Source organism: Sciurus carolinensis, chromosome 14 (assembly GCF_902686445.1).
Source record: "Sciurus carolinensis chromosome 14, mSciCar1.2, whole genome shotgun sequence".
Lineage (NCBI taxonomy): Eukaryota > Metazoa > Chordata > Mammalia > Rodentia > Sciuridae > Sciurus > Sciurus carolinensis.
In genome coordinates this window covers 64,570,199-64,596,765 of record NC_062226.1, presented here as the reverse complement: position 1 = coordinate 64,596,765, position 26,567 = coordinate 64,570,199, and the positions used below count along the sequence as shown (strand labels likewise).

The 26,567-nt window shown below is 37.7% G+C and overlaps 2 pseudogenes; both read left to right on the top strand.

Annotated features, from left to right (window-relative positions):
• Positions 1-1,322: 1,322 nt before the first annotated feature.
• LOC124964903 (stathmin-like) lies at positions 1,323-1,770 on the top strand (annotated as a pseudogene).
• Positions 1,771-3,153: 1,383 nt separating this feature from the next.
• LOC124964135 (trafficking kinesin-binding protein 2-like) lies at positions 3,154-25,384 on the top strand (annotated as a pseudogene).
• Positions 25,385-26,567: the final 1,183 nt, after the last annotated feature.

Genomic DNA, 26,567 nt, shown 5'->3' with positions numbered 1-26,567 from the left:
AGAGGTGTTATGGATACAAGAACAGAGAACATGTGTGACCCTACAGGTTAACTCCCAGTCTGCTTTCCTAGATATTGGCATCAATGGTCATCAGTCTGCCCCAGCCACACCATTTTACAACCCAGATGTCAGTCTGCAAACATCCTAGCCAGCCATTGGTCCACTCATCACCACTTATCAGCCTGCTAACATTCTCAGCTGTCATTGGTCCAGATTTTTAGCCTGCAAACTCCCTGGTCAGTAATTGGTCCGTTTTTCTTAGCCCACAAAACTCCACTACTTAAGAAAAGCTCCACCGCCAGGTGTTCTCTCTCTCTCTCTCTCTCTCTCTCTCTCTCTCTCTCTCTCTCTCTCTCACACACACACACACCCTGTGGGCAGACATTCTGCTTATCTGCTTAATAAATTCTCTTGCATGAGTTCCTGCATCCAGAGTGGTTTTTCTGGGCACTTTTCACTTTTCACTAGAACCTTCTCCCTTGTCTTCAACTCTTGAGCTCACAAGTGTTGAATATGATTTCCCACTGTCTCTTGCAGGCAGCAGAGCCCACGTGACATAGTTTTGCCTGATACAACATTAACATAACTGTGGAGTATTTTCATTTCCTTCTCAGCCATCACTAAGCTTTATTATTTTCTCTTCCTTACCTGCCTGAAACAGAACCTGAGAAAGAGAGATGAAACAGCTATCTTGGGACCAAAAGGTGTAGAGTATCAGGAAGGAGCCCTGTATGCTAAGAGTGGCTGACTTTTGTAAAGGTGGGAGGATCCTGCTGGCATCATTCAGAGGCTAACCTGTGTTGGATGCTTATTTCATAAGCGTTGTTTAAACCAATATTTTAGTTTTTTCTGTTTTTCACAGAGAACACCATACACAATATACATGTATTTGAATAGTAATTTTATATAAGAATTGCATTGAGGTACTATGATCAGTTTCTCATGACATTCAGGTAGACTTTAGCAGCACAAGCAATAGATATATTAAAGATGCTAACTGGTTGAGAATTGGTAGTAGATGGATAACCACAGATTATCTTTTGCTATTTTACAGATTATCTTTTCTGCTTTTTGAGGGGTAAGAAATCTCCAATTCACTGCAGCCTCTGCCAACTTTTTATTGCCACCCTATTGCCATGGTCACATATTAGTTACCATTTATCATCTTATTTAAACTATTGTTATTCAAGTAGTGGAAAATATTTTTTATGCATAAGACCCCAAAGATGAGAGAGTGTGGCCAGGCAGCTCAGACTGAGAAGGGCTTTCCTTACCAGTGGATTGTGTAGAATACAATGCTAGTCTCTCGTTTTCTATTCTCCATGGCTTCTTCTGAAATTTAGGTGAAAGAACTGGAAAAGCATGCCTCAGGCCAGGCTTTTGAGTTGATTCTCAGCCCTGGGTCAAAAGAATTCATCCCAGATGTCCTCCTTTTCCTGCAAAGAAGAAGAATCTTTCCCTGGAGAAAATTTAGAAGAAATTAGAAGCTACAGAAGAAAGATGCAAGTCCCATAAAGCTGAAGTCTTGAAGCAGCTCTCCGAGAAACAAGAGCATGAGAAAGAAGTACTTCAGGAACCAATAGTAGAAACCAACAACTTCAGTAAAATGGTGGAAGAGAAACTGACCCACAAAATGGAAGCTAGCAAAGAGAACTGAGAGGCACACATGGCTGCCAACTGAAGTGTGTACGAGAGAAGGATAAGCACATTGAGGAAGTGCAGAAGAACAAAGAATCCAAAGACCCTGCTGATGAGACTGAAGCTGACTAATTTTTTCTGAGAACTGACTTTCTCCCCTTCCCCTTCTTAAATATGCAGACTGTACTGGTCAATTTAATTTTATTTTTTTCCCTCCTGACAAGTATTCTAAAAGCTGATATAGGACTGTTAGGTAGATCCAGACTGTAAGATGTTGTTTAGGGGATAAAGGGGAGAAACTGGACATTTTTTAACCTTATTTTAAACTGTTGGTCTTTAAAAATATAGCTATTTTCACTGTCACATGTTTTCTACTTCAGTGCACTTGGTGTGCTGGGTTAATGGTTAGGACTCTATTGGCTCTATGAAAACATGTTTGTGAAGAGTATGCAGTGACTTCTTTCAAATTGTTAGATGCTGAATATCTGTTCACTCTTCAATCCCAATTCTGTCCCAATCTTATTAGATGCCACTGCACTTGAATGGTTGATAGACCTGCACAGTGCTGTTGGTAAAGGAAAAAAAAAAAGGTGGAGAGAAAAGACAGACTGAAGGGACCACATTAAAAGAAAAATGGCCAGATCATCAGAAGCAGCAATTGCACACTGATTACTTTTATACAAAAATTATGTAATAAAGGTATTAAATCAATCTCTGACACACAATGTAGAAAAATACATAATTTTATAATCATACTTTATATCCCATGAAGAGCAGTAAATATATTTATTTGCACAATGATTCTGCATGAGGAGTGTACAACATATACAAATAACCTATAAAACCTACTTGTGGTCTGTCATAAATTTCATACACCATATGAAATGCAAAATGATTATTGGTAGTTGAACTTTTCTGAATTTAGTAGAACCCATTACATTGATTATCCTATGTCTCTGTGAGTTTCCATGGCTCCTTTAACTTGGTTTCCAAACTATCTAAGTACCTTAGAACTAACAAATATATTTTAAAGAATCGTTCTGCATTTGCACCCACTTATGAGATCTTGCTTTAAAAATAGCTCCATTATAATTTCCAAAACTCAAAAGCATCAATAAAATCTTCAGCTATCATGGTCTAAAAGGCAAGCTTCCCTTGTCCCTGCTGCCCTTTATAGTTTTTTCTGAACTCATCCAGTCACTTTTTTTTCTCTTCCATCACCTCTCTTGCAGTTGAACTATAAGACCAAATTCCAAAAGATGGGGAGGACAGGCTTCTCCCATAAGGGATGGAGGTATTCTCCATGGCATAGCCACTACCAGTTCTTTGATAGGAATAATGGTCACTAAATCTAAGACATTTTCTGTCTCACTTTTCAGGACCCCGACAGAGGTCTCAAGATGCTGCCATGTGCCCTTTGGTACAAAAACAAGCTTGACAAGGAACTCGCTAGCTCACTTTTTGCCCCCTTTCTGTTCAATCAGAGATGTCCCACCGAGGGGCCAGGTTACCATCATGCCTGCCATCTGGCCTGCCCAGTTTTTCCTCTGGGGTTCAGGTGTGTACATATCTCCTGCTGAAATTTGGGCAGCATCACCTCTTCTGGGCATCCCCACGTCCCACACCATTGACCTGGCTGCCAGGTGAGAAGAACACCAAGTATCTTTTGGGTGAGGTTTTTGCAATCCCTACATTTCCCCTCCCTCTGGCAAGATTCCCAGTGAGGTTCTTTCAATAAAAGCAAGTTACAAAGGAAAGTTCAAGCTTTGGGCAACAGACACCTTGAGTCAAGGTTGATCTCTGGTAGCCAATGGGATATTCAACCCAGCTGTGCAGACCCAGATTCCAGTAGGTTGAAAGCCTCAGAGCAACCAATGGGAAGTGTTGAAAGGCACTGGGAAAATAAGCTCTCACCTGCAGACCTCAGACTCTGGTCCCAGAGACATTTCCAGAACGACTCCGTAGCAAACATGCAGCTTTTTGTGGAATAATCAGTGATCACAAAATTTAATAAATGTATCCCACCAATCTGATTGGTTCCGCAGCAGCCAGACTCCTAGGAGGTGAATCAAGAACAGGTGAGACATCTGGGCCTCTCTCTCCTGCCCTGGCAGCCTTTCTCTGGGGACTGCAGCAGATCTCCCCAACACACCTGAGCCATGTGGTTTCTCTGGCTCCAGGCTGCTTTTCCTACCTGGCTCTACCAGGTTGTTATATTCTCTGGGCTCTTGAGCAAATGGTCCCAGCTCCACACTTTCCCCACCCACTCCGTGGAATTTTCTCAACTCTTGTTCATCCTTCCCATCTTTCCTCCATTATCCCATCCTTTTGCCTGTGAACTTTGTCCTTTTTTTATGGTTGATTTTCTCTCTTCTCTTACCCTCAAACCATTTTGTGTACTAACCTTATTCTATATTCACAGACTTTCCTTTATTTTGGAACAAGGAATGGCCATTACACTGAACTACACTGCCAAAAGTAACATTGAAATTACCTATCTTCTTACAACCCAAAGTTTTCCAATGTGAACATTTATCACATTACCTTCTAGCCTAAACAAGATTATAGTTAGATTTAATAGAGTAGTGTCTGGCATATCAATTCATAAAACCTTGATGCATAAATGGATAAATTGTTGACAGGAGAGAAAAACTGAAGACAGTTACTGTGAATCCTGGTTAAAACACCACACCATAGGGTTGTACATTAATGTCTTAAATTTATAATACAGTTTCTGTAGTGTCCTTGACTTCTCCTCTGGGAGAGAGCTTGATTGTAACCAGCTACCTGAATATTATAATGTGGTAATGTGATATTACATTATATTTTGTATCTTAAGAGACTGGAAAACAAAGAGAGAGAGAGAGAGAGAGAGAACAAAAAGGGAAGAATAAAGCAATGGAATTTCACATCCCTGAAAAGCTATTGTGATAACATGTTATAGCACCAAACTTATATGCATAGACATTTTTTAATTGTAGACTATGTTTGCTGTATTTATAAGAGGTCATTTTGAAACCTCTTACACTCTCTTTTCAACAGAGTTTCAGGTAATATGCTCATTAAACAACCCTTTTAGGTATACGTAGAATTTTTAAGTGCAATTAAATTCATTTTTCCAATAATTTATTTGCTCACATTCATAGTCAAACTAACTCAATTAGAGCTATGGACTAAAATAATTCTAATTTCTAGTGTTTCAATAGGGCCTAGTCAACATTGTTGAAATGCCAAACATCATATAATTACTTAAAACATATCTGATGAAAATGTGGAACAGGTAGAGGCATTGCTTTTAAAAAATAGTGTTGCACTAAGACAAGTCGTTTAGGAGAGGCTTCTCAAAGTTGAGGTTTAAAAGTATTTTGGGGGGAAAAGGGGCTTAAGAGTCCTTGCAAAAACAATCCATTTGCAAAGCCATTTTCCAAAGGAATTGTTCATTGCAAAATGTAAATTTCCAGGAATGTTTTAATTTTTACTTTGCTTGGATGCTTTTATAGAGTCCCCACAACTGTCCAATGAAGTGGCCACCTTCCCATTTTACAGAGAGAGGAATAAATTGAGAGTGGTCACATACTTTGGGCAGCACATGTGGGATGTGGGTTTACTACTGCTACAGTAACAGAGAAATGCAGGATTCACAACCTTTATAGGCACAAATAAAAGATATTTCTTGTCTTTATGTAGAAAAACAAATATACAAACAGAAAACCTTTTTTAAGAAGAAAAGGTAAACAATCATGCATACAACTGGCAAGTGGTAGAGCAGGGTTCCTACCCATGTCTACAAGGTTTGAAAGCTCCTGTTCCTTGGTGACGCTGTATCCCTTGAGTCCAGTTCCAAGTGGAGTTAAACATGAGTAGTGAAGGCTAATAGACACAGATCAATATCTTTGAAAGAATCACTGAAGGTGAAAACCCCTTGACTCTTGAGGCTGTTAAGTGCTGGTCATGATTTCTCAAGATCTCTTGTAGTCATTAGTGTTCATTTGGCACTGTTCTGTCCAATAGAGTCTAAGAACACATGTGGAGGTTTCTGGTAAAGCCAGAAACTAAGTCTTCTTGTTTCCACTTTTTCTTGCCTGAAAAGACGCTGAGAAAGGGAACTGAAGCAGCCATCTTGAGACCATGAGTTGGGGAGAATCAGGAGAAAATTTTACATGCTGAGTGTTGTGGGGCTCAACTTAAGAACAGACCCATCACCACTGAGAAGTTCGAATTTGAGACTCCTTATTAGTCAGTCTCGCTCAACACCCAAAATGGACAGCTCTGAGGGTAGGGCTGCAGGGGTTTTTATGCCATAAGTAAAGTATATCGGTACACCAATCATAAGTGTCTGTTGCTATGATTCAAAACTATAAACTAACATCATGAGATCTAAAATCATAAGCAAAAGGGGAAGTGGGTCAAAACGACCATAGTTGGGTACAAGTTAAAGAATGGTTACTAACATCCAATCATTCCCTGATAGGGTATGTTGTCCAAGAAAAATAGGAACCAAAAAGAGAACAATTTTACATTATATAAGAATTGTCATTTTGGGTTGCCAAACATGCTATGCTAAGCAACTGTTGATGGGTACAGAGGCAGGGTGTTTCCACGGGAGAAGCATTTCCTATGTGAAATGGAGTCTCAGGGAAAAATGGAGTCTGTTTGGTCTTGCCTGGTCCCTAACACCGATCATAGCTGGCTGCAAAAGAGGGAGGATTCTGCAGGCATCATTCAGAAGCTGAACAGAGTTGGATGTTTATCCTATCAGCACCTATGAGACATTGCTTTAGTGATTCTGCTATTTACAGAGAACATAATCTATTCAAGGGGGTGGGGAGAGAGAGAGATTTAAGATTTTTATTAACATATTAGTGGGGTACAGTGTAATTTGTCAACACATGTGTTTAGAGTACACTAATCAAATCAGGGTAATATGCATTTCCCTCTCCATGACATTTCTTTAGGTTTGGAGTCTTAGAACTCCTCTCCTCTAGATCCTCATAATATATGTGATCTATAGTCACCCCAGTGTGCAAGAGAACAGAATTTATTCCTTCTATCTAAATGTGTTTTGCTCCTAATTATCCAACTTTTTTTATCCTCCGCCACCATCTTACAAGACTCTACTAGTCAGTATTCTGTATTTAGATAGACATATTTATTTTTAGCTTTCATATATGGGAGAGAACATGTGGTACTTGTCTTGCTATGACTGACTTATTTCACTTAACATATTGTCCTCCAGTCCCATCCAGTTTCCTACAAATTATGGGATTTCATTCATCTTTATGGTGGAAAAACATTCCACTGTGTGTCGGTTCATCAGTCAGTGGCCACATAGGTTAGTTTCTTGCCTTGGCTATTATAAATTGGGTCTCAGTAAAAAATTGGATTGGAAGCCTTTCCTTGGTGTGTTGATCTTACTTCCTTTGGATTCTATTCTTTTGGGATAGCTGGATTATGTGGTAGATCCACTTCTAGTTTTTTCAGGACCCTCTGTACTTTTCTGGATATAATTTACATTCCCAACAACAATGTATAAGAGTTATTTTTCTCCACATTCTTGCCAGCATTTACTTTTTTGTCTTTTTGATTATTGCCGTTCTGATGGGGGTAAGATGATATCTCATTGTAGTTCTTGTTTCCATTTCCCTGATGGCTAATGATTTTGGCCATTTTCATATATTTGTTGGTTATTTGCATTACTTCTTTTGAGAAATACTTTTCCAGATCACATGCCCATTTTTAATTGGATAACAGTTTAAGTGTCCAAGTCTACTCTTTCCTTACCCACTGTACTATCACACTAGCTCCCTCTCTCCACTCCCATATTCATGAAAAAAAAAAAAAAAAGCAACACTTATTTTCATCTAAGAAAAATTGAGCTATTTGGTCCTGCCAAGCTTTTAAAAACACCAGAAAGTAACTCCCTTTGGGCAATGGACTTTTCCAGGGCAGGTTATCCTGCTTTCGAATAACAGGAACTTTGTACACTTCCTGATTACCCTGGTGGAATACCAAGTATAGCGTCTCTCTGAAGCATGGCCAGAGAGTGCCTCAGTTTCCCAAAGTGCTACTGCAATCAGCCTTACCCCAGGCTTTTAAATGCTAAATAATAAGCCTAGGGTAGGTGTTCCAGGGTCAGGCATCATCACCAATAAGTAGCAAAAAGCAGGAGCAGTGAGAACACGAAGTTAAGAGTGAATTCTATATACTGAACCTACTGTTCTGCTCCCACATGCTTTCTTTCTTTCCTTCTTCCTTTTTTCTTTCTTTCTTTCTTTCTTTCTTTCTTTCTTTCTTTCTTTCTTTCTTTCTTTCTTCCTTTCTTCCCTTCTTCTTTCTCTTTCTTCCTTTCTTTCTTTTAGGCTGTCAGTATACATTTCAAAATATTTTGAATTTTATCTTTTCTTTGTTCGAATTAGTTGTACATGACTAGAATGCATTTATTATACATTTTGATAGATCATACATAAATATAGAGTCCTTTAAAAAAGCAATTTACCTGCCACCCTGCTCGGTTTCAGTCAGTAGAATTTGTTACATTCCTCAGCAACACATCTGTTATCTGAAGACCTGAAAGTCTCTGCTGATGTAAACTGCCCTCATTAAGTTCTTTAGAAGGGTTGAACATGGGCAGGGTAATTCTTCATCCCATCCTTCTTCCTCCCTCAGCCACTATCTCACCTCACCACTTGGGAACACAAACAACCAAGATTGGGAGGTAAAAATCTTCAAAACTTCAGCCGTGCTCAACCATGTATTGTCCAGGTGCCACTATACTTCTCTGAATGCCCAGTGTTTTCCAAAATAATATAAAATATAGTGCATTTTCATGTCATACCATTGCTTTAATGAAAATGGGTGCTAAGGAATAAAGGATCCCAAATTAGTTAACAAAATTGTAAACCAAAACTAAGTACACTCACATTATAAACACAAACACCTGCATTCAGCCTGTTGAGTATTTTAAAGACACCCCAAATAACCACCTATGGAATTTGACCTGGAGACTTTCAGAAATATCTTGCTCCTTTTCTCAGAATATTCTCTTCAATTAACTGTAACACAAGTATTTATCTCCTTATGTAACCTTTGTTCTTCCTTCCATCCTACTAGGCAAAAATATATAGAAAATCTGCTAGAAAACATGTATCAGCAGACTATTCTACAAGAAATAAACTGAAAAGGGCTTCCAGGTGGGCAAAAATCTTATCCCATGTGTGAGGATGAGCTAAGACTTCTGAAGAGTGTTAGAAATGTGTTCTCCACAATGGAAGTTACAGATTCCTGATTGAAGTAGAGTTAGAGAACATTAAGTCTGGAAAAGGGAACTCAACATAAAAGACTTTTCTTGAAATTTCATACAGACAGACTTACAATGTCTTTTTGACAAGCAGAGACTCCTCACTTTTCCTTTCTTAACTTGACACCTGGCTTCCTATAGGCTCTATTTTAGTCGCCAATAAGTTAATGCTGAGAAGAATAGAGTAACAGAAGTACAGCTGAACAGGCATTAAGATTTTCAGAGATACTGAGCATTCTACTAAACAAAGCTGGAGCTAATGAACCCAAAGACACTGGGTCAGTCATTTTATCATTTGCAAATATAAAGGTTTATAGTACTACATGGAGGGTCTCAGGGTCTTCAAGAGTTAAGGGGGCTCGTACCCTCTAATATATCATAATCAGAGCCCAGGGTCACTAGTTAAAACTGAACTTTTTAAAAAGTCATGTTAAAATTTATTATAGACTCCATCCTTAGTCTACTAATATATAGGAGATGGACATTCAGTTACAAACAATCCTAAAATGCCATCAGCTAATGGAACATTCATCTTAAACATTACCTGGGACCTGATTCACACATGTAGGAGCTGAAAACAAGGCCAGGCCTGTTCTTGCAAATTGACAGATATACAGAGGCTATTCACTGCCACTATCTGTTCCTTCATCCACCTGTGTTTCTAAATCTAATGGGGCATTTTGATGAAGGAATTTTTGAAGTTGAGATGCATCAGTGTTAAACTATTTCTTCTCCTCTGACTAGAAGCAGAATATCTCTCCTTGTGCATATGTCACAAGATAGTCTCCAAATACTACCTCCCCACTTCCCACCCTAAAGGGAGGGTTACTTCCAGTCACTAGCAAACAAAGGACTGCCATCTTTCATCTGGTTCTTTATTTCTTCTTGTGAATTATTTTCAGTTATTTTTGCTTTTTTAGATACACAGGACAGTAGAATGTATTTGACATATATACATGGAGTATAACTTATTCTAATTAGGATTCCATTCTTGTGGTTGTTCATGGTGTGGAGTTTCACTGGTGGTGTATTCATATATGAATTTATGAAGGTTATGTCTGATTCATTCTACTATCTTTTCTATTCCTATGTCTCTGCCCTGCCCTTCACTCCCCTTTGTCTAATCTAATGAACCTACATTCTTCCCCAACATTTATTGTGTTAGAATTTGCATATCAAAGAGAACATTTGTCCTTTGGTTTTTTGGGATTGGCTTATATTACTTAGCATGATAATCTTCAGTTCCATCTATTTCCTGGAAAACGCCATCATTTCATTCATCTTTAGAGCTGAATAGTATTTCATTGTGTGTGTGTGTGTGTGTGTGTGTGTGTGTGTGTGTGTATCAGATTTTCTTTATTCATTCATCAATTGAAGGGCACCTAGGTTGGTTCCATGACGTGGCTATTAAAAATATTGATGTGGCTGCATAACTACAGTAGGTTGATTGAAAGTCCTTTGGGTATAGACCAAAGAGTGGGATAACTGGATCAAATGGTGGTTCCATTCTAAGTTTTCTATGCAGTCTCCATGCTGCTTTCCATAGTGGCTGCACCAATTTGCTTTCCAACCAGCAATGTATAAGTGAACCTTTTCCCCCACATCCTTGCCAACATTTATTTCCACTTGTATTCTTCACAATTGCCATTCTGACTGGAATAAAATGGAATATAAGTGTAGTTTTAATTTGCATTTCTGTAAAAGCTAGAGATGTTGAACTTTTTTTGTATATTTGATGACCATACGTATTTCTTCTTCTGTGAAGTGCCTGGTCAGTTCCTTTGTATATTTATTGACTGGGTTGTTTTGTGGTGTTAAGTTTTTTGAGTTCATTGTATATCCTGGAGATTAATTTTGTACCTGAGGTGCAAGTGGTCAAGATTTTCTCCCATTCTGTAGACTCTCTGTTCACATTCTTGATTGTTTCCTTTGCTGTGAAGAAGCTTTTTAGTTTGACACTATCCCATTTACTGATTCTTGATTTTACTTCTTGGGTTGAGGAAGTTGATTCCTAAGCCAATTTGATGAAGAGTTGTGCCTAAATTTTCTTCCAGTAGGTGCAGAGTCTCTGGTATAATGTATAGGACCTGATCCACTTAGAGTTGAGTTTTGCGCAGGGTGAGAGATGCAATGTTATGTTATTTATTTAGTGACTTTCTATTCTTTTGATAAATGAACTCACTGCAATAAACTTTCCTCTTAAAACTGCCTTCATAGTTTCTCAGAGATTTTGATATATTGTGTCCCAACTCTTATTTACTCCTCAATATTTTTTATTTCATTCCTGATTTCTTCAGCTAGCAATTTGTCATTCTATAGGGTATTATTTAGTCTTCAGGTGTTAGAATAGCTTCTATTTTTTATTATATTGTTGATTTCTAATTTTATTCCATTATGACCTAATAAAATGCAAGGTATTTTCTCTATTTTTTCATATATGCTGCTGAGAAGAAAGTATATTCACTCAGTGATAGATGAAATATTCTACATGTCTGGTAAGTTTAAATTATTAATTGTATCATTTAGTTCTATAGCTTCTTTTAGTTTTTGTTTGGAGGATCTATCCAGTGATGAGAAAGTCATGTTAATGTCACCCAATATTGTTGTGTTATAGTCTATTTTGATTCTTGAAATTGAAAGGTGTTTGTTTGATGTACATAGATGCTTCATTGTTTGGGGCATAAATATTTAAGATTGTTGAGTCTTCTTGATGTATAATTCCCTTAAGTAGTATTTGTCCCTGCTAATTAACTTTGGCCTGAAGTCCACTTTATCTGATAGGAGGATTGAAATCCATGCTTATTTATGGGATTCTTGTGAATGACATGTTCGTCCCATTCTTTTGTCTGCAGTCTGGGGATGTCTTTGCCTATGAGTAGAGTCTCTTTGAGACAGCATATTGTTGGGTCTTTTTTTTTAAAATAATGGATTATTTTTAAAATAAGGTAAGGAAGGAACATAGAAATTCTTGACTTTTATCCTTTGGTGAAATAATAAAAGCATTAGTGTGAGCAATTCAAAAATAAAAAGAAAAGTTTATAAATTTTTAGAGCAAGCTGGTATGCTTCTGTTGCAGGATACCTTTCAAGAAAGGACATCAGGGTCTCCAGAATGAAACAATATTTATTAGTGCTGGAATTGGCTCAGTAAATTAATATCCAAAGGCTGAGGACCTAATGCAGGAGGATTGCCTTATATATCTCTTAATAGTTCCTCTTTTTATGCTAGCTCTTTGTCTTCCTTATAAGGTAATACACATTCTGACTGGGCATTCTATTTCAATAGTAGTATTGCAACAGTGTTACAACCAAGTTGTGGAATATACACTGATGCTGATGGTGCCATGTTCTCTTTCTGAGAAAGTCCCTACCGCACTCCCCCCTTTAATGCTTATGTCCCTTCAGGGTCAAAGAGCATCATCCTGATATTTCCACAAAATCATGACATGTGTGGCCATTTTCCTTTTAACCATGTCATCTGGAAGATTGGAGACAGATCTCATAACCAGGGTGATGGCCAAGGTAGGAGCAGGCAGGCCCCCAGGATTAAAACCACAACACTTATGAGAGTTTTGAATCTCCCAAATGTTGAAAATGGTAAAATCTAAGGCTAAAACTTTGGTCACAGATAGGGGTAAGGGATTACAGTGCCAAGGCATTACAGTAAGGAAGCCAATATAGGAAACAACAATAATAGTTCATTTATCTCATCAGGAAGTTGATTACTCATATATTAATCATCTTCCAGAGTGACTAAAGAAGGGATGTTGTCTTTGGCGTTTTCTCAGAGTGCAGCTTATTTGTTTTGGATGGTCAATTTGCATGGTGTAGCTGGATTGGGAAGGCACTTCTAGTCAAGAGAAGCTTGATTCACCTTGCTGTAGTGAATCCAAGGGATCATCTCCACCAACTTTACTGCATTAGGGGTAAACAAAATGACAGTGAGTAGAACCCTCCAAAGAGGCTTTAGGGATTGGACATTTTATTCTTTTATTTTATATAGCTTTTCCTGTGTAAAGGGGTGAGCATCTGGGGTCAGACTCACAGGAAGCCGTTCACTAACCCAATGGTGTAGTGGTCAGGGTCAAACCAAGATCCTGCATCTGTTGCCTAGGAGTAATGTTGCCCAATACTTTTAGATCTCCTCATAAACCTTATATAATTGGAGGTAGGTGTCCATAAAGAATCTCATAAGGGGAGAACCCTATCTGTCAAGTAGGGCTAGAACTAATCCTTAACAAAGCAATTGGCAACATCTAGTCCCAGTATAGTTGAGTTTCCTAACTAGTTTGCTTAGTTGTAATTTCTAGGTGATCTTCAACCCCTTTATCACCAATGTACCACCTAAGCTATGAATGTTGGCCCATGTACAGCTGTGCTTTGGTTATAACTCTCCTGCAAGGCTCTTAAGACTGAGTTGACCAAAATTGAACTTGCTCCACTCTATTGTTAGGAGTCAACCGAGATTCCTCAGGGGGTTAGGGTTGTTCTTGGAGACTAATGAGAAACTTCTTAGCTCCTCTAGCTTCCTCTATCAGTTGTGCCATCTGCAAGAATGGGTTAGAATTCTGCTGACCACATGTGGCTTCCTTTGGATATACTAGGGACATTCCTCTCTCCAATGAACCTCCTCTTTGCACAATGTGCACTGTTTAGCTTCCTGTTCTCCAGGGTCCTTTGATTCCCCTGACTGGGAGTTTACATGACCCAGAGTTGTAAAGCCCTTAGAGAAATAAGTTCCATCATTCCCTGGGTTTGAGCAGACTTCAGAAGGCAAGAAGCAAAACAGTGATTTTTTTTTTTAACTCTTTAACTTCCTTGACTTTGATTTGGTTTTAAACATCCAGCATACCAGTTTCACCAAGTATGAGTACTGAGTTGTGGTTTAATGTCTATAACTTTACAGTTATTTATCCCTTCCATTTAATTGGGTTCTGTATTAGTACTGGAAATTAGCCTTATATCCTGTATGTTCTATAGGTGACAGCTTATTATCTCCAATTAACTCAGCTTGTTATATTAGAAGTTGTACCTCTAGATTAGGTAGAGGGAAGTGACGGGAGGGGAAGTGGTATGGAGGTATGAAAGACAGTAGAGTGAAACAGGCATTATTATCTCATGTACGTACATGACTGATGCAATCCTACAATGTATAATCAGAAAAATGAGAAATTATACTCCATTTATGTATGATTTATCAAAATGCATAAATGCAGTCTACTGTCCTGTAAAACTAATTAGAACAAATTTAAAAATTAAAATGTATATAAAAAGAAGTACTTCTGTAAAGCACAAAAGCAGTTATAAAGTTCACAAGGAAAATGCAAAATGGAATTAACAAGAGCAAACACAATTTTTTGTAAGATACTTTTTATTTGTTCTAATTAGTTATGAATGTCAGTAGAATGCATTTTGACACATCATACATAAATGAAGTATAAATTCTCATTCTTCTGGTTGTGCATGATGTGGTTACACTGGTTGTGTAAACAGATATGCACACAGGATAATAATGTCCAATTCATTCTACTATCCTTCCTACCCCCAAACTCCCTCCCCTCCCTTCACTACCCTCTGTCTGATCCAAATTACCTCTATTCTTCCCTATCCCCCCTGCTCATTGTGAATTAGCATTCACATATTACAGAAAATGTTTGGTCTTTGGTTCTTTGTCATTGGCTTATTTCACTTAGCATATTATTCTCTAGTTCCATCCATATACCTGCCATAATTTCTTTCTTCTTTAAGGCTGAGTAATATCCATTGTGTATATGTATCACATACTCTTTATCCATTCATGTGTTGAAGGACATCTAGGTTGGTTCCATAGTTAAGCAATTGTGAATTAAGTTGCTATAAACATTGATGTGGCTGCCTCACTGTAGTATGCTGATTTTAAGTCCTTTGGGTATAAACTAAGGAGTTGAATAGCTGGGTCAAATGGTGGTTCCATTCCACATATTCTAAGGAATCTCTGTACTGCTTTCCATAGTGGTTGCACCAATTTGCAGCCCCACCAGCAACGTATGAGTGTACCTTTTCCCCCTCATTCTCACCAATATTTATTGTCACTTGTATTTTTGATAATTGCCATTCTGACTGGAGTGAGATAAAATCTCAGTGTAGTTTTAATTTGCATTTCTCTAATTGCTAGAGATTTTGAACACTTTTTCATATATTTGTTGATTATATTTCTTCTGTGAAGTATCTGTTCAGTTCCTTAGTCCATTTACTGATTGGATTATATGGGTGTTTTTGGTGTTAAGTTTTTTGAGTTTTTTATATATCCTAGAGATTCGTGCTCTGAAGTGCATATGGTAAAGTTTTCTCCCATTATGTAGGCTCTCTGTTCATGTTCTTTATTTTTTCCTTTGCTGTGAAGAAGCTTTTTAGTTCGAATCCGTCCCATTCATTGATTCTTGATTTTACTTTTGTGCTTTAGGAGTCCTACTAAGGAAGTCAGTTCTTAAGCTGACATGGTAAGCCATGGTGAAGATTTGGGCTTACTCCTTTTTCTACTAGGTGCAGGGTCTCTGTTCTGTTCTAGTGTCTAAGTTCTTAATGTACTTTGAGTTGAGTTTTATGCAGGGTGAAAGAAACAGGTTTAATTTCATTCTGCTACAAAGATTTTCAGTTTTCCAGCACCGTTATGGAAGACGCTATCTTTTCTACAATACATGTTTATGGTGTCTTTGTCTAGGATGAGATAACTGTACTTATATGGATTTGTCTCTGGGTCTTCTATTCTGTACCATTGGTCTATATATCTGTTTTGGTGCCAATACAATGACATTTTTGTTACTATGTTATAATTTAAAGTCCAATATTGTGATGCCTCCTGCTTTATCCTTCTTGCTGAGGATTGCTTGGTCTGTTATGGGTTTCTTAATTTTCCAAATGAATTTCATGATTGCTTTTCCTAGTTCTATGAAGAATGTCATTGGGATTTTAATAGGAATTGCATTAAATCTGTGTAACACTTTTGGTAGTATGGCCATTTTGACCAAGAGCATGGAAGATCTTTCCATCTTCTAAGGTCTTCTATTTTTTTTTCCTTAGTGTTCTGTAGTTTTCATTGGAGAGATCTTTTATTTCTTTTGTTACATTGATTTCCAAATATTTTAATTTTTTAGAGGTTATTTGCGTTGGGTAGTTTTTCTAATTTCTCTTCCAGTGGATTCATCACTGATATATAGGAACACATTTGATTTATGGGTGTTAATTTTATATCCTGCTACTTTGCTAAATTCATTTTGAGTTTGCACAATAGTTATAAATCAAAAAACATAATTTTATAGTATCTTTAATATGGCTTTCGTATTTATTTTGCCTTCATAAAGATGAAAATACTATTCATTGAATCTTATGAGATCCTTCACTAATTTTACTTTTTAAAAAAACTCTTACAAATGTACATACCTTTTATAATTTACCCAAAACTCTACTTAGTTTTGTATTATATTTTTTGGTTATTTTGAGATCATAGTAATTTTTATAACAAAAATTTACCTTTTGAACTTAACTTTAAATAAACCTAAGTCTAGCCTACTTTAGAGTCATAATAAAATGGAATAAGGTGAGAGGCAGAGTTTTAATTCAGGTAAGGAGGCCTCTTGACAAGTCTTACATGAAGTATTTTATTTCTGAAGCTGATCTTTGCCTCTTCAACATCATTTTACAATGTTCTCATATATTGTTTCCTGAGCCTATATGAATATCAATTAACACAATACAACATTTCATCTGAAGCATGAATCAAACCAAAGCTAAGAGATCTTCCAACCTTCCTTTTGCAGGAAAGAGGTAAACGTTTTTATGTTACACATTGTAAACCTCTAAACAAACCAAGATATACTTTTTACGTTCCAAAAGTACATTTAAATTCCCATCCCAGTGTAAAGAGTAACACAAAACTTACATATAACACTTATTGCTGACAAATTTATTAATCCAATTTAAAAACAAATGACATAATTTCCTAAATAAATTTGCTATTTGTATACACGTCTGAAAGAGAGTACTGCTACAGACAACTTTAGTTTGAAGAACACCAGCTTTGTAAAGTGCTCTATAACCACTTGTATACTTGGAGGACATGAATACATCTAATATACAAAGAAGCCAATAACAGCATCCCAAACAATTACATTGTCTTTATATTAACCAAGTTTAGCTTTTAAAGAAAATTTAGCAAAACTAAAATAACAGTCACTTGTTTAACCAGAGTTGTACAAATCTTAATTCCTTTAAGATGAGTTCCCCTAAAGAATGAAACCCAACAGACATAAAAAATTATCTTGTTAAATAAGAGAAGATCAATATTTTAAGAAACCCTTGTTACTTCAACACAAAGAGAATTAAATTTTGGTTTATATCAGTACATTAATATTTGAACTTAGGAAAAACACTTTAATAACTTCAACTAATGATGCTAATTATAGCCAACAATCACTCACAAACTTTTTTGAGATTTATTCTGCAAAAACCTTGTGCAACTTACTAGACATTCTATAGCCTGTTTACTTTAACATACAAAATACTTTCTCATCCACAAATATTATTTCCTCCTAATTTTTTATACTAAAATATATTTTCATACCTATAACCTTTTATATCTCTTTTGTGGTGTCCCAAGGGCCCACACCCAGGTGACAAGGGAGGTGAAATCACCATCTCTGCATCCCAGGTGATCCCCCAAGAAATGTTGCAGGATTCTTGCATAGAGAGGCAGGACATCAAGGCCTTCAGCAGAAAGCAGTTTTTACAGTGTTGGCATTGACTCAACAGATTATTATCAAATGAAGGAGGCATTACCTTATATGGTCTCACACACATTACATATAGGGTCAGTTCTGCTCAGACACTCAATCTGAAGTGCCTTGTTGTCTGGAGTTTCCCACATTGAGAATGAAAGAGAGAGGGAGGGTAGGATGATGAACCAAGGGTACAACATAATCTGTTCGGGAGTTATCAGTAACTCAAAATCAAATAGCACATATGCATGCACACACATGTGTACACAATAAAGCACATGCACACACATAAGCTTTGTGCTTAACCTCTTGGTGATAGTACACTGAAACCTTCTTTCAGAAATCAGTGATGTGTGGCCCTATAACTATAAACACACTGGCACTGTGAGGAACAGGGGTATTTGTTTCTAGCTTCCTTGCTGGGGCTTCTGACCACTACAACCTGGTTACCAATAGCAGGAACCAGGCAAACATAAATTATTTCTTTCTTTCTATTTTGGTCCCAAGGTCACACAACCCTGACTTAAACTTAAGGGGTCCTTATCGTTGGGTAGAACAAAACTATTACTAGCTAGAGTCAAAATAATTAAAATGACACTTTAATACTATTTAATGCCGCTGTAGTATCCCACTTAGAATCTTAGAAACATAACATAGGAAGATAATGGTAGCATTGCCTTTCTCCAATTCTGAGAACAGAACTTCACATTATTTAACTTTTACACATCTTAGTCAATCTTTTCCACATGAATTGCAGAGAGCAACAATGACCTTCTCAGAATGCTCAAAAAGTCATTCACCCCTTCATTGTTGAAAGCCATCACTGTCTAGGGGATCTAAGTACTAAGTCCCTTGGGAGCTCTAAGTAATGAATAAATGTCAAATTCTCCCCATGATCAAAAGGCAAATGAATGGAAGGAAACGGAGAGTAAAAGAGAAAGGTCTTTGCTTTTAGGTGGTATCATCTAGTCCTCTTTTTCAGCTCAGCATTTGACTTGCATGTCTAGCTCATGGTGTCCCGGAACAGGGGTTGGACAACAGCCATGGGCACCTCACCTTATATAGGGATCACCATCCTAAAAGTCTTCCATTAATTACCAACTATCTCTTGTCAAACAAAGGGAGATGTTCTGGAAGTTCTGGGTGGGTCCATCTCTGAACATTGCTCTGGCATTGGTCTTTTCTGGCATACTTCTCAAATGCTTCAGAGTTCCTGACAGAGCCTTAGCAGATATGCCAAAAGAAAATACCAAAAGCATAGGCATCCACAGACTCATCATACTTCCCTTTCCACCTTCCCTAACAAAGTACACCATTTCCTATGTACTCAAGTTTGAAACTTCAGAGCCATCTTTCCTCTGAATTGATCTCAAATCTGTCACATTTTGTTGAATTGTTCCATTCATGCCAACCTAAACCTGGAGATAACCATAAGTTTCTTATGTTGTTTTTCTCCAACCTAAATCTTCTCTATCTACTGCTGCTGATCTAACAGTCCAAAAACATTTTCTTTGCATCTGTCCCCTGCTGAAAAGTTTCTTACTTTTTGCACAATAAGCCTAACTCCTCTGCAAGAATTTCCAAATCAATGTATTTATCACAAAACTAGTTTTCCACTACTCCCCAAAATGATTTGTTTCCTGTCATTATTATTTCTATTCTGCAGTTTTCCTCAGTATTTTCCCTTCTCCAGTTCCCAGGAGTTTCTTTCATAACACATTGGTTGGACTCTGGAGACAGAGACCTCAATTCAAATTCCTTTCCAGCACAATGTTTTTTTGGTGGGTTACTTTATCAATCTGCTCTTAACTTTATCCATTATAAGCATAAAAAAGCATCAATATCATCACAGAATTGTTAGTATTAAATGAAATAAAGTATATACAAATATGACCACTTACATACATACTTAGTAAATATGAATTTTCTTTCCACCTACACAATTTACAAATCCAATTCAAATTCCACCTAAAATCTCATCGCTCACACAGAATCATCAAACATTTCAGTCTTCCTTCATCCCCTCACTGAACATCGACAGTACTTTATACAGCCCTTGACTTAGCATTAAATTACATGCTGCCCTGCATTCCTTCCAAAGCAGTTTACCCTCTCAGTGTATCTTTGGTCAACTATAAGTTCTTTAATGATAGAGGACAACTTCTATAATCAATGCTTTGTGATCAAATAATTGTATGATTATGTCATTTATGTCATTTATGACATAATAACCCAAAGAGACATCCAAAAGAATACCTGGTGACTTCTCACTGCTCTTTTCTTTCTCACTTCTTTATCCCCTCACTTTCCTTGTGCCTGACTTAGGTTTCCCTGTTCTGGTTTCTCTCCCTAATCAGGACCTTCTAACCCATCTCCAGACATTGCATGGCAACAAGGCTGGATATATTTTGTTTTGGTTTTGGTGCTGGGATCAAACTCTGAACCTTGTCCAAGCATGCTAGATAAATGCTCTACCTCTGAACTATATCCCAAGACCATGTGTGACTGTTTTTAAATCACTTTTAATTTTGACTTTGCCACTATCCACTTTTGCTTTGAAAAGAATCCTGCCCATCATACCAAACACCAAGGCTTTAGGACAAATTACTATTTCCTGATATAGAAATTTGAGTGAATCATAGAGGGTCTCCATTTCCTCATAAAATGGAAGGTTGGACTACAATGCATCTAAGTTTTTTTTCCTTTGATCTTCAACATTCTTGACTATAGTTTCAGTAATGGTAAACTAAAACTGTTTTGAGTTACTTATGGGCCCCACCACGGTTTTTATAAAATGCCATGAGCACCACACCTAAAGGAAACTTTAACATTACCCCCAAATACAAACTGGGATTGGAAACTACCATATAAACTTGATTTCTTTGTCATTTTAAACCAGTTTTATTGGTTTTGTTTTAACATGGGGCAGAGTTCTCTCGCTTGAATGAAGATTTTAAATATTCAAAACAGTTAGGTACTATAACATCATAAACTGCCTTTTTACTGTTATAAAATGTTTGGCTGAGAAAGATCTTCCTGTTGCAGAACATGTCTGGACCCATATTTATACCCTTCAGCCATAATTGAGATGACTTCTACATGTAGGGGAGTCTGTATAGCTTTGTCTGGGCCAACACTGTCTTGGGAAGGGGCAGTCACAGGTGGTGGGAGTAAGATTTTTCTACGAATTACACACAAGGACATTGATAGAGGCTATTTTTAGTTTAAGTTTTAAATATTTGTTCATAATCAGACTTTAGTTTCATATTCTTCTCCTAACATAATTTCTTATATTTATTTCCTCATTCTTCTTGGAACAACACAAAAATTTGTGTTGATTGTAAGTTAGTTGAGTGAAGACTAAGTAAGTTTCAGTATTGGAAAGATGGTAGGTTTAGTAGGTAATTAGGGCTTATGAATAATAAATACTAAAAAGTGTATAGAAGTATTTAATTAATATAAATGACCTAGAAGTAGCTTGAATGTCATAATTGATTTGTTTCTCCTTTCACAATATAAAGTCAGTGTATAATAAGAGAGGAAATGCTTTGGAATGTCAGCAATACCACAGGCAATTGACTGTGTTTTAGTATCCTTGCATCATTAGATTAATGACTCTACTTTGGTTTTGCCTCTCTATATAAATTGAAAGCAAATAAAAGCATAAGTGCATGTGTGAGTGTGCTTATCAGCAGTGTCTGTCTTGAGATAAAATTATGAATAAACTCAATTTCAATGCCAAGATAAAAGGTCAATACAAGTGAATGGCCTGGTAGTCCCAAGGGGACCCAGGGTCTGGTAATGTTGCACAGCAGCACAAATCTGTAATGTCCTTAGCCAGGTCAACATTTATAGGGTGCCACAAAATTGCACTCAGCCCTGGCTACAATATATCAGGAAAGTTTGGATAGCATGATTGAATTTATTCCCATGTTCTCCAGAGAGCCAGTTAACCCATGAAGATTAAATGAAAGAAAATAATTTTCTCCTCCCTTTATGACTTCAGACTCATTTCCCAGTCCTGTTACTCTCTCTTTTGACATTCCTAAAAGCACCCTCAAAGTCATAGCTTTAACTCAGGCCCTGTTCATGTCTCAGGGGGACCACTCCATCATGCCATCTTACCTCATTACTTGAGCTCTAGGATTATTTCCCTATAACCCACTAAGCCTAATAAAATCTTAAATTGGATTATTTCACTCACATCACTCTCAAGAGAGTCTGGGAGTCCTTGGTGTTACATCCTATGGCCTCCAGGAGTTGAATTGTGCCACTAGGCTAATTTCTTAAAAAGTCCTTTAGATGCCAGGCATAGTATCACTTGCCTGTAGTGCCTGCTATGTGGGAGACAGAGGCAAGGATCACAAGTTTGAGGCCAGTTTGGACAACTCAGCAAGATGCTGCCTTAAAATAAAAGATAAAAAGGACTGGGGATATAGTCAGGAGTAAAGTATCCTGGGTTCAAACGCTAGTACCCACCCCTGTGCTCACACACACACACACACACACACGAAGTCCCTCTCGGTGAGGAATCCCTTGCTCCATCAATAGAATGAGCAATGACAACTTCTTGGGTTTGGCACACATGGTCCTGTCTTTGTTCAAACTACTTTTTCTTTTTTTCCAACATTTTTAATAGTTGCATTGTAGTTGTACATAATGTTCAAATTTGTTGTTACTTATTCATACATGCAACATAATTTAAGTATAATTTGGCTGATATCACTCCCTAGCACTTCCCCACTCCTCACAACTTCCCTGCTTGGTCCCTTTGTTCTACTGCTCTTCCTTTAATTTTCATGAGATCCACCCCATCTTTCTTTTCCTTTTTCTCTCTAGCTTTCACATATGAGAGAAAACTTACCGTCCTTGATCTTCTGAGGTTAAGCTCCTTTTTCTAAGCTACCATTCCTCCTACTCTCTTTTTCTTTGTGGAGAACTTCTATGAATAAGTCCAACCCAGAATGCCTTTTTTACATTACCAACAGGTGAAGAAAACCTCATGAGCAACAATCACAGACACTTGGAGAGCATCCCTGATGCTTGCTCCAATGAGCCTCTCTCTGAAGTTGAACTGGTGAATCTGCTAGAAGAACAGCTACAACAGTAAAAGCTAAGAGTAGACTCTCTTTCTACGTGAAAATCAAGTCTGGGCACAGTCACCACACCAGCAGCAGCATGCTTCTGATGCCTCTCTTCAGTCGTTACTGAACAGACTTGCTTTTACATGATTTTACACAGACAGGGTAGAGCAGATGACCAAAACACACAATGATATCAACATAGTTGATTATGATCTCCCGGCAGAGAGGAATCATAATCTCGAGTTAACTTCTTGAATTGGACAAACTCTCTTAATGTGAAACCATGTTTTATCTGAACATGAAGTATGAAGCCTTGGAGACAAGGCTTTGATCAATTTAATCAGTTTCAACATGAGCTATCCAAGAAAGATGAGGGACCTCACATAGTCTCCATTGCTTCCAAAAAGAGTGAGACTAATTCCAGCTGTTCTAAACTTCTTAGGTTCAATGAGCCCTTTAGTTTATCTCAAGGTTTGCTTCAGATGAACATGCTGCAAGAAAAGCTCAAGGAACTGGAAGAAGAGAATATGATCCTTCCATCCAAGGCTTATCACAAAAAGACAGAAACTTTTATTTACAAAGAGAAGAAACAACAGCTTGCCAATGACAATGTTAAAGAACGTCATGAAACAAAGTCTCAGATGTCCAAATGATCGAAGAATTGTCAGAGAAGAGTGATGAACTGCTTCAATACCAAGAAGAAATCTCCCTACTCTTATCTCAGATTGTAGATCTGAAGCACAAACTTAACGAAGGTGTGATTGAGAAGGAAAATCTAAGACTTTACCAACAAGCTTCCAAAGTTGCACAGGGACAACTGATAATGGAGCTACGCAATTTAAGAGACAGGAATATGGAATGTCTGGGAATGTTACATGAATCACAAGATTAAATAAAGGAACTTTTTAGCAGGTCTGGCACTGAGGTTCATCTCTACTTCTCTCAGTCTTATGGTGATTTTACTGGGGAATCTTTGGCAGCTGACATTGAAGGGGCCATGTGTAAAAAGTTAAGTTTGGATGAGGTATCTTTGCTCTTCAGACAAAACAAACAAACAAACAAACAAAAAAACAAAAACCATATATATATATATATATATATATATATATAGAGAGAGAGAGAGAGAGAGAGAGAGAGAGAGAGTATTTGCTACTGTCAAGATTGCCAATAACACATGAGGCTGCTCTGTCCCATTTCCAGCTGGGCTACCCATCCCAGGCACCATTCAAGGATCATCATGATAGCAAAACATTTTGAGTCTGATGTACAGCAAACAGAGAACAAAATACTCCTGAACCCAGGAAGCAACATGGAGGAGATTCCAGAGAGCTCTGTCAGTGAGCCAACCAGAATACTCCAAAGATAGTGATTTGGTTACAACACTGTTTTACCTTGGTCTGCATTGAAAGAGCTACTTCAGTGAAAAGCAAGATTTTATTGAACAGTGATAAGAGAAGATTCAAGTTCTAGCTGAACAAAGAGAGGTTGTTAGTAGCTATGACACCTGCAGAGAGCCTTGCCTCTGTTTGCACTTGATCAATCAGAGATCACAGATCTCAGAAGTGCCAGTTGTCCTTGAGACTTTATGCCAGAAAAATTACAAATAGTCAAGGCCCTTGAAACATCAGACTCTATATCACTGGCAACAACTAGCTGAACAAATCTTGGGAACCATACTGGTGTCATTACTAAAGGTTTAATCCAGTTTAGAGGAGAAGAGAGAGGAAAGTATCACTTTTCAGGTTCTCTTCATGTGGAGCAGAAGCATACAGCATCTTCCAACCACCTAGTAACAGGGATCTTCCAACCACCCATTATTTCAACAGGTGGATCAATTATACCTTCAACCTCAAGCCCAGGAATGTGTCTGTCATGCATGTAATTGACATCTACCTTCACCAACCGGTATGATATCACACCTCTGATTTCATCTCAGGTTACCCCTATCTCTGAGTTCACTTTACTTTCCTGTGGAAGTGATGTGATCATGCCATCAACCATGGCTGTGAATTCTCCTGCCATGTCCTATAGACTAAGCATTGGTGGATCCATCACAAACTGACAAGAATCTGTTACTTCAGTAGCATGATGAGTTTGGCCAAATTTCTATAAGAGTGAGTGTGGCATCTCTGCTAAAGTGTACCACAGCCCAATTTCAGAAAACCCACTTCTTTGGCCTTTCCTTAAAGTCCTGGCTATCCCTTCCACACCACCAAATTTCCTATGTTACTCACTGTGCCCTTCTCCCTTGCCCTTTGAGCCCCAAGTGCATCTCTAAAATTGTTAAGCCTCCCAAATAGTTGAAACATTCTTCCAGGAGATGTATGCCTTGAGACCTTCCTGGAACCCTCTTGTTGGCCAGTTGAAGATGAACTCAGTGGACAGGCTGAAGCAACTGGGGATAGTCAGAGCAGTCAAGATCCCTGACACCAAGGAGAATGGAAAGAGTCAAGAGGCAGAAATCAGTCTGCACAAACAGACTCTGCTATTTAAGTCCACGTAGCCATTCATTGGGTAAATGAGGAGGAATCAGAGATTTCCAATCATGATGGGCAGCTTTAGTGACACAGTTGGTTATTCTCACCCAAAATGAGTATCCTGAAGGAGGACTGAAGCTCAGCATTATTTGGTCTTTTGTACAAACTAGCAAATGAAGAATAGGTATGCACTGTTTTAGTCAGCTTTTTTGCCACTGTTACCAAGGACCTGACAAGAAAATTTTAGAAGAGGAAAAATTTATTTGGTGCTCATGGTTTCAGCAGTCTCAGTCCATGAGTTAAGGCAGAATATGATGGCAGAAGAATGTGGAGGAGAAAAGCAGCTCGGGACATGGCAACAAGAAGATAGAGAGACTAAGTTCACTAGGGAAAAAATATTTACCCAATGTCACACTACTAGAGACCTACCTGTTTCCACCCATAACCTACCTATCTACGGTTACCACCCAGTTAATTCATTTAAGTGGATTAATGCAACAAGTAGGTTAAGGCTCTCATAACCCAATCATTCACTTCTAAACTTCTTGCATTATCTTACACATGAATTTGAGGGACCTTCATATCTAAAACATAACATGTACTCATATAAATTTCCTGGTCTGACCAGGAATGCTTCAGAAGGGTTGTGAATATGGAAAGGAGAAAGTGGAGGGATGCAAATAAAATTGGGACGAATTCCTTATGGATGAAGTCCTCATGATTGAAGTCTGGTAATTGAAAAGACAAATGAGTGGGCCATGAGTGTTTGGAGTCAGAAAAGGAAAAGAGGTTTAACACACTCCTTCAGTTGAGTTTTCTTGTAGTGAAAATAAAAAGAAAATAAAAAATAAATTTAGTAATATTAAAATACACCAGAAAACAGAATTCACTGACAAGTTTTACTTCTGGAGAGCATAAGCAGGAAGAACCTGGTTTGAAGAATGGGAAGAGAAAAGAAGCAATTTTGTTGCTCTGACAAACTTGTTGCAAAAGTGTTGGTATAGTGAGCTCAGTCTGTTATTCAGACAAGAGTGAGATGCTTAAATGTTTGCCTGCAAATGTCTGGTTAAATTATGTGTCCACCTAATGGTGTGCTCACAGCATTGGCAAAACAAGGAATTTTAGCTTTTTCCTCATATCATAAGGTTAGACTCCCTTCTTCCTTTCTTTTTTCAGGCCTTTGACCCACTGTAAACTGAAACATCATTCAAATTCCTTTGTATTTATGATTACTGAGAGTTCATTTTAAAATTTGTATTTGTAGGTAACATTCAAAAACAAATCAAAATGAAAAACAAAATGTAGTTTGGGATGGGAAA